We start from the raw sequence: 19,147 nt of genomic DNA, 5'->3' as shown, positions 1-19,147 counted from the left end.
AAAATAAAAGTTATCTCTTCAGTTACACTCTTCATATAACAGGATCGAGTCTCCATGCCATCAGACATGTTTCTGACAACTGTAACACACCTGACATTTAGAAGACTTAAAATGGTATCAGACTACTTTGTCACAGAATAAGAAAAAAAATAATCGAGTTATCTTTAAAACCTCTTTGCTCCAGTCTAGACAATTATCTTTTAAATTACCAGGGTATTATTTTTCATCTGAAATCCGTTTTTGTTTAGGTATCGGGTGTATTTCTCTTCTTTCTGGCCATTTTCTCTTTTGGAGCTTTAACAGCTTAGCAGCTTAGAGAAACTTCTTTCTGTGACATCCGATCAACAATACAATAATGAAGCTTATGCTTCAGAAAACTATAGAGATGGAAAAGTGGGGAAAGTCTTTAACTCCTTTCTCCTTCAGATCACTGGTAGGCTTTTTTCCTTTCAGAGTCTTGAAGAGTGCTCTTTCAAAACTAAATTTAACAGTCTTCCACTTGGGTTGTTTCTGTTCTTGAGAACAAAAGCTATGGGATAGCTTTACTACTCCCTTCAAAAACTAAATTGCTTGTTATACTGCCTTCTAGGCATCAAGTCAAAATTCTTTTAGATTTGAATTGTGTGTAGAAAAGCAGCTTTCCGGTAAGTCATATGAGTGATGCAAGAGACTTCACACAAAAGAAGCAAAAACAAGGAAGTGATGTATCCTTGAGGATTTAGTAATCTCGTTTCTCCCAGTGAGGAGCAAATCTTTCTACTTCTACAATAATAAATCACCACATTTAGAGGTGTTCACTAACTCAGCAATGGAAATTAGTTCTTATTGCTATTCTAACAAATATATTTTCTGTTTATGAGTTTGCATGTGATGCCTCATATTTACCAAAATACCTGTTCCAGATGTGAACCTAATTTACATAATGGATTAACAGCTTATTTGTGCATCTTGACCAAAGACTTAATTAACCCTTATGTTCTCATGCTTGCATAATGTAACCGTTCTTATCTAACATTATAAAAATAACATGCATAGTTTATTTTGTGCATGGAAAATTACGGGAAATGTTTGTAGAACATGGATAGTTAGAAAATTTTAATTATACATTGGATTCTTTGCATTCCAGAGTCTTACATTTCCAACTTTAGAGGTAGATTTAAAGGTATTGAAAAGAACAAGACAAGAAATGCGGAGATAGCTTTCAGATCAGGCAAGCATACTGGCCAAAGATATTTGTCTTGTAAGTATTATACCTGAGGTACTTGTGAATCTAAATCGCATGTCAACTAATTTGGGGACAAATCCAAATGAGCCACATTAAGATGTAGAAAACTCCTCACTTTACAAACTCATGTGCAGAGTATATCAATGGTAAGTCTTGATCAGCCAGTGCAAATGGACCACAAGAATACAAATCTTTGATAATATCTGAACATATTTATGCAGAAAGTACCATGTGGAAACCGTGTTAACCAAACTAATCATAGCAGAAGTCATTACTTTATCCTTACTTTGACTGTCTAGATGTTGCATCAATTCCTTGCTAATCATCTGAGCTCTTTCAGTAAGGAAGACAGGAGCTTTCAAAAATTAATTATTGCCTCCCATTTTAGATATCTATTTTATTATTATATTAGCCACTCTCTAGAGATGCTATTTTCTTTCTGTTAACTACTGAGCTAGCATAAAAAACTAGATTACACTCCATAAGGTATTTCAGATGGCCAAATTTAGGTGAAATTAATTCTGCCTCTTGTAAATAAAATAAACATCACAACATATATAGAACAAAGGCTATAATGAAAATGGGTTGGACAACAAAAGGAGAGCTTTTTAAAAAATAATGATTTTAGAAAGGCAAGGGGGAAAAATAAAAAAACAACCCACAAAAAAGCCAACACCACCAAAAAAAACAACAACTTCCTGCACTCTCTTGTCACCACCAGCAAGTCCTAAAATATTTGATTACTTTTTGGCAATTTCTTTTTCCTTAGGTTGCACTACTGATAACAAAATGGAGGCATGTGAACTTCATATCATATAAACATAGAATAATTCAGATTGCAAGTGACCTTTGGAGGTCTGACTCGTGCTTAAATCAGCTCAGAGATCAGACCACGTTACTCTGATCTTTAAGGTCTTGAACACCTCAAAGGACAGAGTTTGCACAACCTTTCTGGGCAATCTGTAGCATCTGCATGACTGTCTTAAGAGTTACTGGTCGAAAATTTAAAGATTTAAGTTCTGAGTTCTGTGAGTTCAGAGACGAAGTATTATGAGCTGACCACAACCCCCATTCCCCATCGCCCCGCACTGCTCAGGGGGGAGAAGGTAGAAGAGTCAGGAGTAAAGGCAAGTCTGGGAAGAAGGAAGAAGGGAGGGGTGGGGAGAACATGTTTTTATCTTTTTCATTTCTCACTATCCTATGTTAATATTAACTGGCAATAAATTAAATTAAACATCCCCAAGTTGAGTCCATTTTGCACGTGGCAGTAATGGGTAAGCAAACACAATGTCCTTGACTCACAATCTTTTTCATTATATTTCCCCCTTCTGTTCTGCTGAGGAGGTGGAGTGAGAGAATGGTTTGGTGGACACCTGATGACCAGCCAAGGTGAATGAATGCACAATACTATCTCCTTTTCCTACCTATGAACTTATGAGCCAGAAGATTCAGTCATTCACTATGGGTTGCAGGAGTCATGTTTTGAAGTCTTTTTTGACTGGGGCTGTGATGTAAATGATTGGCATTCATGCTCCAGCTGCGTTTCTAATTGAATTCTGTGCTGGTATAGTCAGTTAAGCTTGGTTTAAAAAGGCCTAATACACAATGTTCTCCAGGAGATTTGAAAATGTGAGTACCTAATTTCCAGATATGAAATTACTTCAAGGTAGATATAGATACTTAAGTAGGTATCTCAGCAAAGGTAATTGTTCTAATAAGAATTCTAGTGATATAATTTTAAATAATGAAGGAAATACCAAAGTCTTAATCATCTAAGAAGCCTAGGAAGGATTTTTCTAAATTATTTTATTGGAGCATGCTTCTATATTCATCCTGTGTAGTAGTGCACTTCTCTAAATGTTGTATTTAACCTGCCTTTTACACACTAGTCATTTGAACTTTGTTTTTGTTTTGAGGTTTGGAGAGGGTTTTTTGCATTTCTATAATTGTATTTTAGGCATTATAGATCTGAATTTCCAGATAAGGCTGTGGCTGGAACAAATATTTGAAGTGCATTAGCACCTAAAAGACCTTGGTATGACCACCTCAATAATTTTCAGACACTTAATGTCATTAGTACATACTACTAATATTTTTAATATTTCATTTCATAAAACATTGTAGTTCAATATTTAAAATTATACACATGAGACAATCTCCCAGTACATCTACCTGATATATCTGACAACACCTGTTTGTAAAATGTGGCTATAATATTTGTGTTATTGGATTATTCACTTGTTGCCATACTGTCATTACTTTTTATAGTTATGGTGGAATAGTGTGCAATGACCCTTTTGGAACAAGTTTAAAATAGAAAACTTTTAACTATACTTTAGCTAAAAAAATGATCAACTGAGCCAGTGGAAAATGTAAATTATGAAAATTAACATGTCTACATGAAAGCAGCCACAGTATTAGCTGAGACTGAGAAAGATAGAAAATGTAGAATTAATTTCATTGTGAATTTGTACTGTGTGACTTCACCAGAAAGCTTATGCGGATGTTACTGTAAAACAAAATCCACTAACTTTCCTCATCTCAGCAAAAAATCCATACTTGCAGTAAGCTTTAATTAAGTTGCTAAGATTTTATGAAACTGTTCTTTCTTTTTAATTCTCCTTATATACTCCACAAACCCCAGCAGAAAACTAGTGTTTATAAAGATGAATCCACTGTGGAATGTGTCAGCGGTCATACTCACAGGCTTCTATTCCTTTTATGAGACCATAAACTGTTTTCTACTACAGAAAGCCTTGCTTACATAAATTTTAAACTATTTCCTGAAGGGGAAATTCATAAAGGTTGTCAGTTCTTCAGACAGGCATTACAGAGGCTGAGCGGAGGATTAGATCTGATCCTTAGGTTAGATTTTGATTTTATTTTTCTTCATAACACAAAAAAAATGCTTGTTCACTATAATAAAAAATCTTTTCCTTTCTTGATTTAGGGACTGATCTCAGAAGGTATAACATGTCCATTGTAAAATTCAAAATGTCACTATGTTTGGAATTTTCATAATCCAACTGTTTTCTGGGTTGCAGTTGCAACCACAGAGAAAGCAATATTTTTTAGAATATTAGCAGTGGATACTCACTAACTAATCCTGTTTCATGACTGACATTTACACTGTTTTATGTTTCTCCCTGATTATTACACATATGAACTTAAAAACCCCCAAATAAACAAACAAAAAACCCCAACAACTGGTCCAGTACCAGGAACGAAGAATGTGGTTTGTCTGTGAATGAAGGCTAAATTTATTTCAAAACACTTTATATGTCATAAAACCACTTAAGTCATTATTCAGAGTGGATGGATAGCCTATTAACTAGTACGATAAGCAAAGACTTGGTGTATCTCTGATGAAGTCTTTCCATCTTAAATGTCTTAGAAAGACCTCGAATGAGAGATGAAGTTCAGTTCATCTAACTCTGTCTACAGTATCAATGGCTACATCTGAGATAGTCATCTAGAATACTATTATATTCAGTGGAGAGTGATAAGTGCTTCTACTGCACAATTCATTTTACCTTGCAGGAAACAAAACCAAATGAACCGTTCATCTCAAAATGCCTGTTTGTCTCCATCTCATATGAATAGAGACTACAGTGTAAATGTTTACATTATAGGTGCTGAAAGCTCAGTGGGAACCTCACATGTAGTTGGTTTACATTGTATAGGATTTCACAATTTATGAATTTTAATGTAGAAAATTCAAAATAATGTGCATGGTGAAAATATGATTAATATCTAAACAAAGAGCATTGCAAATTTTCTTTTGGTGGTCAATAAAAACATCCTGGACTCATGCAGATATTTCTTTGAAAAAGTGAGAGCAATCCTCAGCTATAAAAAGAATTAAAAAAATATATAAGCAGAACTCATGAAAGCATTACATAATTTACGACACCATGGTGACTCCTTGCAGTTCTGACCAGGTAATATCTATAGGCTATATTAGAATTTTAAAAAATTAAAAAAAAAACCCTGACCATAATTTCAGGGATGCTCATGAATATTGAATGGTCTCCATGTGAGAAAATACTGAATATACCTTTTGCCTCTCACTGTCACATAAAGTGATAGCCGAGGGTGAAGTACAGTGGATGACTCTAGAATCATAGATGACATAAGGAAGGCAAATAGGGAATAGTCATTAAGGGGTTTTTTTGTTATTTATTTATTTTTTACTATAGAACTACAAGTCACTATGAAATTTCTAGGCAGCAGAGTTAGCTTGCTTTCCCAGCCACTCCCACACCCATTTCACAACTGTAAATCTCTTTGCCTCAGAATGATGTGGAGGCCAAACATTAAGGAAGACATTAGACAAAGGATGATGGATACATCAGCTGTTTGGATATCTGCATGCAGACTTCATCTCTGCAATTTCTAATAGAGATTTCCATGAAACTGTGAAGGTACACAAGGCAAGAACTGCTGTGTAACCTGTCTCTTACAGTTTTCTCAATGCATCTGTTACTGGCAACTGTCATAAGCAGGAGACTAAAATACAAGGACAATTTGTCTGACTTAGTATTGTTGTACTCATTTTCTTATGAAAAACAAAGAAAATTGCAAGTAAACTCCCACTGTTAGAACTGTAAAAGTACAAGTCAGTGAAGGACTGATTTCTCTGTTTCAAGAATCTCTGTGCCTTACTGTTACCCTTGCTGCTTATTTTCTGAAAAAAATGTAGATGTTCCTTAGTATCCTATTATTTAGCATCTAACAAACTCACAACCCATAAGCTTTTGCAAAATGTAACATTCGTATTTTATTAATATGTGAAAAATCTAAGGAGTTAAGTAGTAATTGTTATATATGGATGAAACTTCAGTTTGTCCTACAGTAACAATTGTGATGTAGCTGGATACTAGGGCTGTGCTTATTTTTATAGCCTGTGCACGTAGCCATCAATTCTCTCCGTGATCCAAAAACTCCCCAGCTAGGTTCTGCCTAGAGGAGACAATGGACTGACTTAAGAACTGCTTATTGACTGAATGCTATCAGGCTTCACAACAAATCTTTTTGACTGGTTGCTACATGAGCTCTCTAAGTGGATATTTGGACAGTCCCAATGATCCTTCCTGCTGTACACGGACCAACTGGTAATTATTACTTGTATGCTTAACTGTGTTGTTTAACATCCCAGAAAATCTGTGGAAAACTTGGTCATCCCAGAGACTCCCCTGGCAGTTTCTGCTGTACAATTGGTCAAACTGCACATATGTGATTTTAAACAGTCAGTAGGAACTGTTCCTGAAGTTACAGAATTGTCATGTAAGGCAGCATTTTATATACAGTTAAGACAGAATACATTTTGTACGTATCTTAAGACAACTAATATGTCCTGTTTTGGCCTAAACCAGACCAATTTTCCTTTCAGTGATTTTTACTTTCAGCTAAGTTTCTTCTAAGTAACTGCACTCTCTGAAACTAACTGCACTTTTTACAGGCAGTGTCCACTTCCAGGGCTGATAACGCTCAAAGTTTATAGTCATCACTGAGGCACCAGTAGGAATGTTATGCAGAAAGGCTCTTGCTGTACTTATTCTTAGAGAAACCAAGGTCACTGCTGAATTCCTCACTAATTACGAGTGAAGAGCCGCAGAAGGGTCGCACCTGCAGGGAGGAGCGGACAGGGCAGGTGACCCAAAATTGACCAATGAAGGTATTCCATCCCATACACATCACTCTCAGTATAAAGCGGGGGGATCACGAGGGTCTCGCCCCTTCTGCTATGGTCGGTGTCCAAGGAGGACTCTGTTTTCCTGCTGCCCCCGATCCCAATCAGTGAATTCCTGAATCCAGTTCCTGTCCGTCTCTGGGCCCAGCCTGGGCCTTCCCGGAGCCTGCCCTGCAGTGCCGGTGGGGATGTGACCGACATCCGGGGAGCTCAGTCTTGGTTTTGTATACATTTGTATATATTTAATTTTTTCTATTATTATTATTATACTCTTTTTTCATTATTATAGTTCATTAAAACTGTTTTAACTTTCCAACCTGTAAGTCTCTCTCCCTTTTCTCTTTCCCTTCCCCTTTGGCAGGGGGAGTGTTAACAGAGAGCATCTGCCACCGGTTTAATAGCCAGCCCAGCCTTAAACCGCGACATAATAACAAGAGGTCATGCATGCAGTCATAACTGGACCTGTTCTAGGTTTTTTTAACATTTACTCAGTCCCTGACTGTGCAAAACATATGATGTTGATTTAAATTTAAAATACTGGGTTTTGGGTCTTTTCTGCTATATTTTATTGTTGGCTAGAAAGGTCAAAACAGCATGATCTTTTCTTCCCCCTAGGAAAGCTCTGACACTCATTTGAAATTTTTTGTGTTTTCTGCAATCCCGTTATCCAGTCCAATCTTTGCACTGAAGAGAGATTCTTTGCTTCCCCCTTCTATTTCATTTTCTTCTTATCATTGATTCTAGCTGAAGATTTTATAACAAGTTATGTGGGAAAGAATGTATTGCAGTTGCTGTCTTCAGAACAAATATTAACCTTCTCCTGGCCTTAACTGATTTTTGGGGTATGTTCAATTGTATTGCACAAACATACTCAACCATTTCTTACAGGATAAGACTTTGATACTTAAAATAATAGACAAGAATCTGCTTAACTGAGGTATTTCTTTTTTCTCAGGTAAGCTATCATGCAATCCTCGAAAAAAAGGATTGAGCATCTGCTTAACACATGAAGGAAATAAAAGTAAGTATAAAGTCAATGGGATATTCTGAAAAGGTGGCTTTCCAATTGTTCCCTTACTCTGAGAAGTCAAAAAGGAAACATGGATAGCTATACAACCTAAACATGCACCAGGGAACCTTCTAAAGATAAAAACTGAACCAAAGATCTTTAATGGATGTAAATCTGCTTGCTCAGATCACAGCGACAGTCTAGGTTATTGTGAGGCCATATAGCTTAGAGGGGAAGTATATGAAACATACTCTCACCATTTGAAAACAATATATTTTTACTCCATTTACTTATGATTTTCTCATCTCTAAGTATTACAGAAGCCTTATTGCCCTATATTTGCATGAAGTCATACATAAGAGCAAGTATAAACTTACGCTGCAGTTTTCTTTCTAATGGACTGAACATCCAATAAATGATTAAATACACTACAGGTGAGCAAAACTCTCAATGTTATATTTAGGTTCTTGGTGACATATGTTAGCTGCATTAGAGTAACTGTATTTGGGAAGAGAATATTAGACCTATTTTTTAATATTGCTTGGTAGTCAAGTGATGAACTTGGTCATTGCAAGTTTATTATTAATCATAACATTATTATTCTTTATATTATAATAATTTAAATGTACCTTTGAAATAACCCGTTTTGGGTGTAAGTGCAATGAATTTCTCTCTGCCTTAAATTAAAGATTGTGCCTTCTTATTTTTACTAGAGATTGATAATTGTTTTAGATAAAACAATAGGAAAATAAAAAATCCAGCAAGCAAAAGCAAAACAAACCAAATACAATGAAATCCTTTTGCTTTTTCTTCCCAGCAGTTTTACAAGAACAGAATAGAATCTGTTTTATTATCTGTCTAAGTCAGCCCTTCTATATAACCTCATATAACCTATTGTAAAACTTAAAATAACATGACTTCACAGTGGAGGAAGTTAACTGAACCATATTTGACCCCTTCCTGATGGAACCTCATTCATCTACATTACTCCAACCTCTCAGTTACCACAACTTCACTCAGATTTCTTTTTTTCCCCTAAACTCTATAAACCTTACTGCTTACTGTTAGTGTGCTTTTCAGCACAAATATTTGTGTGCAACCCACACCACTTCTACTGATTCCCCACTTGCAAGTAACAGATTCCTCAAAGGATGGATGCTGTTCCCCACTGCACAAAGCTCTTGTTCTACGCAGACATGAATAATCATGCTGGCCTTTGCTACTCTGATAGCAGAGGGAAGGGGGTATCCACTGACCTGACTAGAACAGGTCAGGTGGGTCATTATTCAGTATGTTACCAACATGATGTAACCCCCTGCCAATTAATGGTTTAAAACATATATTCTGTGACGTTTGTGGTTTCATTAAGGCAAAACTGTAATGTGTTAGGCACCACAGGAATTTTGTAGTTCATCTTCTCCTCTGTCAATCACATGAGAGCAAGAAGATAGGGGTGAGGTAGGAACTATATCTTCAGATTAGCATAAAAGCTTAGCCTGTCAAAAGAGCTGTAGCTATAAATGCAGAGTCTACCTTAAAGATAAAGAAAAGGTAGTAGCTGGATACCAGTAATTGACTTTAAAATATCATCTAGCAGACAATGTCATGTGAGCTATAAAAGTATCCAGTCAAGTTCTGTATTGGAAAGCATGAATAAACAGTCAAAGTAAAACAAAATGCTTAACTTTTTTAATCAGCTTCCATGCAAAATCACGATATGAGCTTCAATACAGGTGATGCAAACACTGAATATAAGAAAAATTAGTCCTGGACATGACTTGAAGGAATGAACATAAGACAAGTATTATTTAAAAAAATCTCTGAGAGGAACTTTCTTCTTTAATTTTTTTTTATTTTTATGTTTAAATTATCATGTAAATGAAAAACACCTCCCCTCCTGGAAAAAAAAAAAAAAAAAACAGGAAAGAGGAAATACCAAAGCATCACATAATGTACATTGTTAATTAATTTGACACAAGTTAGTTAAATTATTTATGAAACTGTTATGCAATACAACTATCAAGGATTAATCTGAGCCTGAAAATATAATGAAATCTCAGTAGTTTCAAACCTTAATCATAAAGTTGTGCTTTTCTGTGTCTGCTGAAACCTGGGGTTTTCATGTGCTGATTATGGGGTCAGTGGGTTAACAAGACTATGGTTTTCATATATGCACACATATGCTCAGAAGGCTTAGAAAATATTTTAATTTAAATCCGGGAATTTTTTTTCCGTTTTTTTTCCTTTTTTTTTCCTAACAAACAGGATTGATTATTTTTAGGTATTATACTGAAGAATGTTGTTTCTGAGAACACTTCAGCACTTTAGTGGCATGTACATAAGTGTGTTCCCTACATCGACACTGGTTACAGATACACATTGTGAAGCATGATGCATTACTGAGAGGAACAAAAATGGCTGAGCCAGCTTGTTGGTTCTTTCACATTTTGGCCCTCCTGAGGTGAACAGTGTTTTTTATGCGTATGTGTTACAGAAGGAAATAAAAACAAAAATATATAGCTTCTGAGAAAATCCTATAAAAACAGCATAATTAATTAAAAAATCATATAATTTTTATATTTTTGGGACAACATATAGAATTTTCCAGATACGATAGAATATTCATAAAACATAGAAAAAGTTTTCAGAACACACGCTCTGTGTCAGTAATAATTGCTTTGCATAGTCATCTTTCCACTGTACTGATTTTAGTGTTCCCTTAAAACATGAGCAGTAGTAGGTATTTATACAACTGCAAAATATGTTTCAAAGGGTACTGGAAAAATATAATTTGTGCTCATTTGGCAGTTGGTGAATAATGACACAGATGGTGGGTGTGATAATGAAAAAAACCCAATCTATCTATTAGAATGGCTTCACTTTCATCAAGGACATCTTTCAAAGCTCTGTTGGAGCAGTTACTAGTATTGGAGCTTCTTACCAGGCATTCTAGGAGAAGATTCAGAAGTACTTTGGCTCCTAATAAATTCTGTCTGCTGTTGACCACGAGAAGGTGGTCTGCAATTAGTTTTAGCTATCTGGAAGTGCATAGCTTAAATACATCATAATATTTTCTTCACAGTCTTCACATGGACAATATCATATCAATCATTCATGATAAGAATGCCAGACAAAGGAATTTGATATGACCAAATGTTGTGATGTCAGTGACCTTTCAGTGAAGGTTTCTGTTGAGTTTCTGGCATTGAAAGACTTGACTGTATCCAATCACTAATTACCTGTTTCTCAGTAGACTATTACTGACTCTGCATATGTGACTGCTGCTTTTTGACATTTTGGAAAGGGCGTGATACTAAAGACAGGGAAGAAAAACCTGTTTCTACTTCATTTGTGCTGTTGAAGCAAACTGTAGTCCTGGTAAGTGAAAGGGTCATGAACATAGAAAAAGAATAGTCAGCTAAACTACTTAGGGAAAGACTCAGAGAGCATTTAGTACTGTATTCAGTACATGAAATAACAAAAAAATGTTTCATTTGGTATTCTGGTAGTGATGGTACTAATTTTTGTACTGTCTTTTACTATGTGATGCAGAATCATGGTTCTGATATGGTAACATGATACGACCCATGAAGACAGTCTCATCAATGGAAAGAAATAGTCATGTCTAAAGGCATCTGGATGCCTAAAACAAGTGGAATAATTTGTGCTCCAAAGATGCTGATCATTCTTCATTGACTGTAGAAGTACTGTAGCTGACTAGTTTAGACTAAATGTATAAATGTATGCACATTTAGGTAAATTATTTTATATATAATTAAATTTTAAGTCAGTAATCGAGTGTAAGTGAAGTGACAGCTATGTACAGAAGAAGAATAAGAATAGATATATTTAACCTATCATTGTGGGAGCATTACAATATTTCTTTATAATAATATTTTTTTCTGTGAAAAAAAAAAAAAAATAGAGTAATAGCGTAGTTTAGCTTGAATTACAGTCACCTAAATTAATTATTTTTCTTGTACTCTTCTATGGAAAATCTGGGGTTTTTTTCATGTTCATAACTTACTAGTCTTCTCTGACTCATAAGTCATGAAGGTTTTTTCATATATTTCAAAAGTCTAACAGTAAAAGCCTTGCCAAACCTTCTCTTAACTGTGGTCACTGTTGTTGACTTGCCAAGGCACCCGGCCAGAACAAGTCCTAATTATTTTCCTGCCCCAGGCAATAAACATTTTGACTACACTTCCTACTCACAATTCATATAGCAAGCCATGCAAACCAGTCAAAAGTGGAGTGAAAGAAATGTGGAGGATCAAGAGGAAGGGAAAGAGGGAGGGATAGATGGAAGGAAGGAAGGAAAGGAGGGAGGGAGGGAGGAAGGAAGGAAAAAGGAAGGGAAAGGAAGAAAAAGAAAGAAGCAAAGGAAGAAAAGAAGGAGTAAAGAGAGAAGGAAGGAAGATAGGAAGCTTCTCTGTGTAGATGAAGAAACCACTGAATCTTGAGCTTACTAACGAAAGATAATTCCCCAAAAATACCTAAAGCATTCTGAAGTCACTGAAGTACAATTCTCATAACCAATTTGCGTAATGGTCAAGCATGTATATGTTCTCTACCTTTAAGGATATTTGTTTGTGTCAAACAAACTTCTTAGAAATAAATATTCCCTGTTTGCTTTCTGAAACCCTGATGACTTATTATCATTTTTGCTTGCACAAAGTCAGACTTTCAGGTCTTATTTATGTTCCTGTACACTCCTAAATTGTACAGCTAAAGGCAGTATGTAAAATGTCCTGGATATTTTAAATCACATCTCTAATATTTGCTACATTGCTATAATTTCAGAAAAAAAATACACTACTCATAAAACCTCACAATTTCAATTGATTAAAATTAATTAAAATAGATGCCTAAGTAAGAATTTGTATTGCCACTTTCAATTTCGAATTAGAATACACAAATAGAAATTATTTTATAGAGGGAAACATATTCTAGGTAATGTAGAAGACTCTATGGAAGAAGACTGAAAGTCCGTTTATCATGCTGTCACGGTTTAAAGCTGGGCCAGTTATTAAACCTGTGGCAGATGCCCTCTGTTATCCCCCCCCCTCCCCCCAAAGGGAAAGGGAAAAGGGAGAGAGACTTCCGGGTTGGAAAGTTAAAACAGTTTTAATAAACTATAATAATGAAAAAGAGTATAATAATAATAATAGAAATAATCAAATATATACAAATATATATACAAAACCAAGATTGAGCTCCCCTGAAGTCAGCCACGTCACCACCGGCACTGCAGGGCAGGCTCCAGGAAGGCCCAGGCTGGGCCTAGCAATGGTCGAGAGCTGTATTCAGGGATGCACGGATCGGGATCGGGGGCAGCAGGAAAACAGATGGAGTCCTCCTTGGACACCAGCCATAGCAGAAAAAAAACGAGACCCTCGTGATCCCCCCCCTTTATACCGAGAATGACGTGTGTGGGATGGAATACCCTCGTTGGTCAATTTTGGGTCACCTGCCCTGTCTGCTCCCCCCTGAAGCTGCAACCCCCCTTCGGCTCTTCACTCGTAAGCAATGAGGAATTCAGCAGTGACCTTGGTTTCTCTAAGAATAAGTACAGCAAGAGCCTTACTGCACAACATCCCTACCGGTGCCTCAGCGATAACTACAAACTTCGGGCGTTATCAGTCTTGGAGGCGGACACTGTCTCCAAACATGCAGTTAGTTTCAGAAAGTGCAGTTACTTAGAGGAGACTTAGCTGAAAGCAAAAATCACTGAAAGGAAAATCGGCCTGGTTTAGGCCAAACCAGGACACATGCATTCAAACTATACGTTGCTTTAGCCACTGTTAAAAAGCATTTGTCTCCTTGACAAAGAAGTCTTAATCTTATGTTTCCTTCACATTCATTTTGAATTCTTAGTTTAGCAGTCTTTGGGACAGACTAATATATCACCTACTTGGAATCACCCAAATCCATAAACCAGAAAGAAATCTTCAACTCATACATGCCTAATGTGTTGTTGCAACCTTTCTGAACCTTTGTATACTAATCTTGTAATCATGTACTAAATAGAAACTTAGAAGAATAAGTCTCATCCACGAAAACTTGTGTGTTTTAAAGCAGCTGTCAGTAAACAACAGAAAATATTTTATGAACATATGAAATGGAATAACTGGATAAAGCTTTTTCTAACTTTGTATCAATATGAATGTATGCAATGGATTTAGACTGTATTAAAATATAATTATGTTATTTCATTTTATGGAGATGCAATATAAAACATCACCAGAAATAACTAAATATTGCAAACGATTTTTAACAGATCTTATTAAGAAGAGTAAGGATGAACTTCCTGTGTTCAGTGATTATAAGGAAGAAAAGGGAAAAAAAGAAAAAAAGAAAAAAAAGTAGTAGCAGTAGTAAAAACTATACGCCAGTTTCAAGTGCCCCCAAAACCAGTCTGACCTCCGATGTCTTCATACATATAAGAAGAAGTATTTTTTTCTTATAATATGAGGTCATAACTAATACAGTCATCAAAGGTCACTTTTCTCTGTAAATTACCCATAAGTAATTTTTCCAAATCTGTAATTAAAATATTTGTGTGGAAAAAAAACCACCAGATTTCCTAAGTGCAGAATTTGGGTTTTTAATATAATGCTCTAGACACTTCTTGTTACACTCAGACATTTTGTACCCTTTCTGATTCCTGTTTGTATGCATGTAATTCTTAGAATTTAATTTCTGATAGAAAAGCGTATGGCCATTGGTTTAGAATTTTTCTGGTTTTACTTGGCATTCTTTTAGTGAATATCTTAGACAGCTGTCTCCATTACAAAAATATTGACAAAATAAAGCAATTTGAAAAATTTATAGATGTATTTAACCATTTTCAATTTACAATTACAATATATTTATAAGTTTTATATTATCATCCTACTTTTATTTATTTTCTGGGTTTCTATCTAATTGCTTTTTTAATAGAATATATATTCTAGACACTTTAAAAGATTTACAGTCAAAAAAAAATTGAAACCTGGGAAAATCACCATTGTACTCCTCTCAGAGTAAGCGCATACCACCTAGGAATAAAGCATTTCAAAAATCTCTTTTGATAATAAACATATTTGTTTTAGACTAGGCCTTAGAATTCAAGATAATTCACTTCCAGTTGCACAGCAGGTTTTTCAGTATTAAAATTTGTATAAAAGGTACTTGACATTGAGTTGTTCTTTCTTTTACTATATCCATGGATAGCCATATTTTATTTCTAAATCCCTATCTTCATCTGAGTCTTTTGCCAAATGTTTTAATTCTTCTTTTTCAAGGATGTGAGCTAATTTTTTGAGGATAAGAAACTCTTTGGGAGATATTACTTCAACAATAACAACTGAATTTAAGATAAATATCCTAAAAGTACTATTAAAACTAAATAATAAAAAAAATCATAAAAAAATTACTCTTCCTTATTTTTTTACTTAAAAAAAGGTAATAATATTACTTGGGCATGTTCCTAATTAGTTTTAAACAGGTACAGGAAATTAAAGATCAGAACAAACTGAACTAAATAAAACCTGTCAACTCTCTCACATGAAGATAGGAGTGACATTTGCTTTCCTCCAGTCTTCAGGCACCCCTCCCAATTGCCAGGATTGTTCAACGATGATCAAGAGTGGCCTTGTAATGACATCAGCCAGCATCCTTAGCACTTGTGGGTGCATCCCATCAGGGCCCATGGACTTATGAATGTCCATGACTTATGAGTGTCTTATGTATCGTCTAACCTGATCCTCTTCCACCAAGGATACATCTTCCTTGCTCCCTGGTATCTGGAGTCTGGGATTTCAGAAGGTCAGTCTTGCAAGTAGAGACCAAGGTAAAGATGACATTCAGTACCTCAGCCTTTTCCATGTCCTGTGAATGCAATAGGTTTAATAGCAGGTTATAGTTCATAATGAAACTACATGAAAATAGAAATATAGAATCACTTCAACAATACTCAATATCTTTACTTGGTTCAAAAATATTATAGTCCAAACTAATTAATTTATATATTCTTATGTTTTCAACATAATCTGTTTTCCTGGGAAAATTTGATATTTGGAGAAGTTAGATCTTCTGATGAAAAATAAATCTAAGAGAAATTTCCAGTCAGCACTAATGGATAGATAGAGCAAATATATAAAAGTTTACAGAACATGGAATACCAAGAGTTGGAACCAAGAACCTGTTTCCTTAATCTTTATGTCATAGAAATTTTATTAAATATTACTGAAAATATTAATAAATCATTCAATTACTTGGTAAGTTTTTCTTTACATCAGTTTTGTGAGATTTAGGCATCTACAGCAAATTGGCTGCCTATTATGCATCCTCTATTCCTAAAAAAAACCCTAAGAATATTTTTTATATTGTCATTGCAGAAGTTTTTTCTTAGTGGAACAGCAGAGAAATTCTAATTCTACACCACCTTTTGCCAGATAAGTATTAAGTACATACTAGAATATAATTGTATTTATAATACTCATATATTATATACATGGGTATTAGATTTTAGCTTAGTGCTAGTGGTGGGTTGACCTTGTCTGGCTACGTGGTGCCCACCAAGCTGCTCTGTCACTCCCCTTCCATCAGCAGGACAAAGGGAAAAAATACAATGGAAAACCTCTGGGTTGAGGTAAAGACAGTGAGATCATTTAACAATTACAGCCACGGTCAAAACAGACTTGACTTGGGGAAATTAAATCAATTTATTGCCAGTTTATAACAGAGTAAGTTAGTGAGAAATACAAAACTAGAAGCACCTTCCTCCCACCCTTCTTCCCAGTCTCAACTTCACTCACGACTCTTCTACCTCCTCCCCCTGAGTGGCAGGTAGATGGAGATGGAGAATGGCAGCTATGGTCAGTATGTAACACTGTGTCAGCCACTCCTTCCTCCTCTACTCCTTCCTCCTCATGCTATTCACCTGCTCCAGGGTGAGGTCCCTCCCATAGAAGACAGTCCTTCGTGACCTTCTTCAACCCGGGTCCTTCCCATGGGCTGCAGTTCTTCAAGAACTGCTCCAGCATGGGTCCTTTCCACAGGGTGCAGTCCTTCAGGAACAGAGTCCTCTAGTGTGGGTCCCTCATGGGTCACAGGTCCTGGCAGAAGACCTGCTCCAGTGTGTGCTCCTCTCCATGGGCTGCAGCTTCCCTCAAGGCATATCCACCTGCTCCAGCATGGGGTCCTCCATGGGCTACAGGGTGTGTATCTGCTCCACCATGGTCCTCCATGGGTTGTAGATGGACAATCTGCTTCACCATTGTCTTCACTATGGACTGCAGTGGAATCTCAGATCATCGGATCTGAGAAGCATCTCCTCCCCCTCCTTCTTCTCTGATCTGGGTGTCTGCAGGGCTGTTTCTCTCACATTGTTCTCACTCCTCTCCCACAGTTGCTTCACGGTGTTTTTTACCCTTTGTTAAGTATGTTGTCATAGAGGAGCTTCCAACGTCATTGACTGTCTCAGTTTTGGCCAGTGGTGGGTTCGTCTTGGAGCCAGCTGGAACTGGCTCTGTCTTATATGGGGGCAGTTCCTGGTGTCTTCTGACAGAAGCCACCCCTGTAGCCCCTAGTCCACTACCAAAACCTTTCTATGTGAACACAATAGAGTGCTCATGGTGCATATTTGTGTACATGTATTTCTGACAAGTTTATATGTAGTTGAAGCAAATAATTTCTGTCCATTCCCCAAGTAATTTTTTTTTCCAAGTACTTAAATTCAGTGAGCATTAAGTGATAGTTCTGACAAATCCAACTGACTAGACATTCAGAGAGTTAAATCAATATATAAAATGGAATTGAACTTGGTGGAGTATAAAATTGATAGACTCTGGTTTGGATTTTTTTAATTTTTTTATTTCTCTGAACTTGCATATGTTTAAACTATAATGCATGAACTGCTCAGTGACTATGAGGCAATCTTCTAGATGAATTTTTCCTGATACAAAAGCCTTTACCTCTTGCACACTGCTTCTGAATCTAGGAATTCTTGTATGTTAGGTTACATAGATAACATACTTTGATAGAATAAAACATTTTACCTCCAAGTACAACCTGAGACAGGGATATATATAGATCTTAAAAATAATTTTGTTTCATTGTGTGAAAAGAGTAACAGACAGGAAGACTTACATCAGTGAGAGTCTAGAATTCTTCAATATGAGTTATAAATGAAATCAGATCTGCATGCTACAGAGATTAAAACTGACATCTGTTTTCTTTAAAAGCAGAACAATATTTTATCTAAGGTCTGTAAAACATGTGCCCTAAGGCAACATTCTGGTGAATTTGAATGCGTGGAGCTAGAATTCAGGTAACTGACGAAGAACACAGAAAGGATAATGTTGAAATGTGACATGTCAGTAAAAGAGTAAAAATAAGTATTAAGGGTTTGAAGACATGTGTGTGTCTTTGTGAAGAGTGGAAGAAGTAAAGAAGTGGGATTAGATTCCTCATGCAGGATAACTTCAACCTCAGTGTTAAAGGTTAGCGAAGGGAAAAGGTACACTGAGGTTTGGGTTCAGTTTAGAGTATGAGATTATGTGAAATGAGATTATGTGAAATGAGATTATGGGGAAAGAACAATCTTGCAAGGGGTAGACATCACAGGAATGCGACAATGATGCTATAGAGGGGAAAGAAGAGTATACAACCACTCCCTCACCAATTTAAATAGTGTTCTCTATTTTTATAACATTGAGTAAACATTTCTTTTTTATTCCTTTTTTGCAACTATATGTGTCAGAAGTCAGTGTCCTGAAAAATAGGTGTTATTAAACCTTTCTTTGACTTTTTCTTTTCTCCCTCCCTTCTTTTCTCCCATCCTTTCTCACATCCTTGCTCTGCATTGAGGGAAATCTCAAATAAAGTTAAAGTTCTGGGAGCAGATTATTTGGTTGTTTGGGGTTTTTTTTTCCAAAATGACTTGTAGCGTGTTAATTTGTTTAAACAGAAAATATTACTTAAAGACCTCTAATTCACTATGCTAGAAATTGAATATTAGCTTTATTATGGCCAGGATCCAGTACCTGAATCTCTTGTTTTACTTATTGCTTAAATAAGATCTAACATGGGCAATTTAACTAAATCTATTCCTATCTAAAAAAATGAGTTCTTAGTTAGTGGCAACATATCTGTTTTTAGAATTTCAAACTTAATGTTTTTCTTAGTCATATTTAAAAGCTTTTATAACTTCTCTTTAAGAAAAACTGGTGGACTC

The sequence above is a fragment of the Nyctibius grandis genome, chromosome 2 (genome assembly GCF_013368605.1).
Source record: "Nyctibius grandis isolate bNycGra1 chromosome 2, bNycGra1.pri, whole genome shotgun sequence".
In the NCBI taxonomy this organism is placed as follows: Eukaryota; Metazoa; Chordata; class Aves; order Nyctibiiformes; family Nyctibiidae; genus Nyctibius; species Nyctibius grandis.
The sequence above is the reverse complement of the archived record's forward strand: the minus strand, read 5'-3'. Positions refer to the sequence as shown.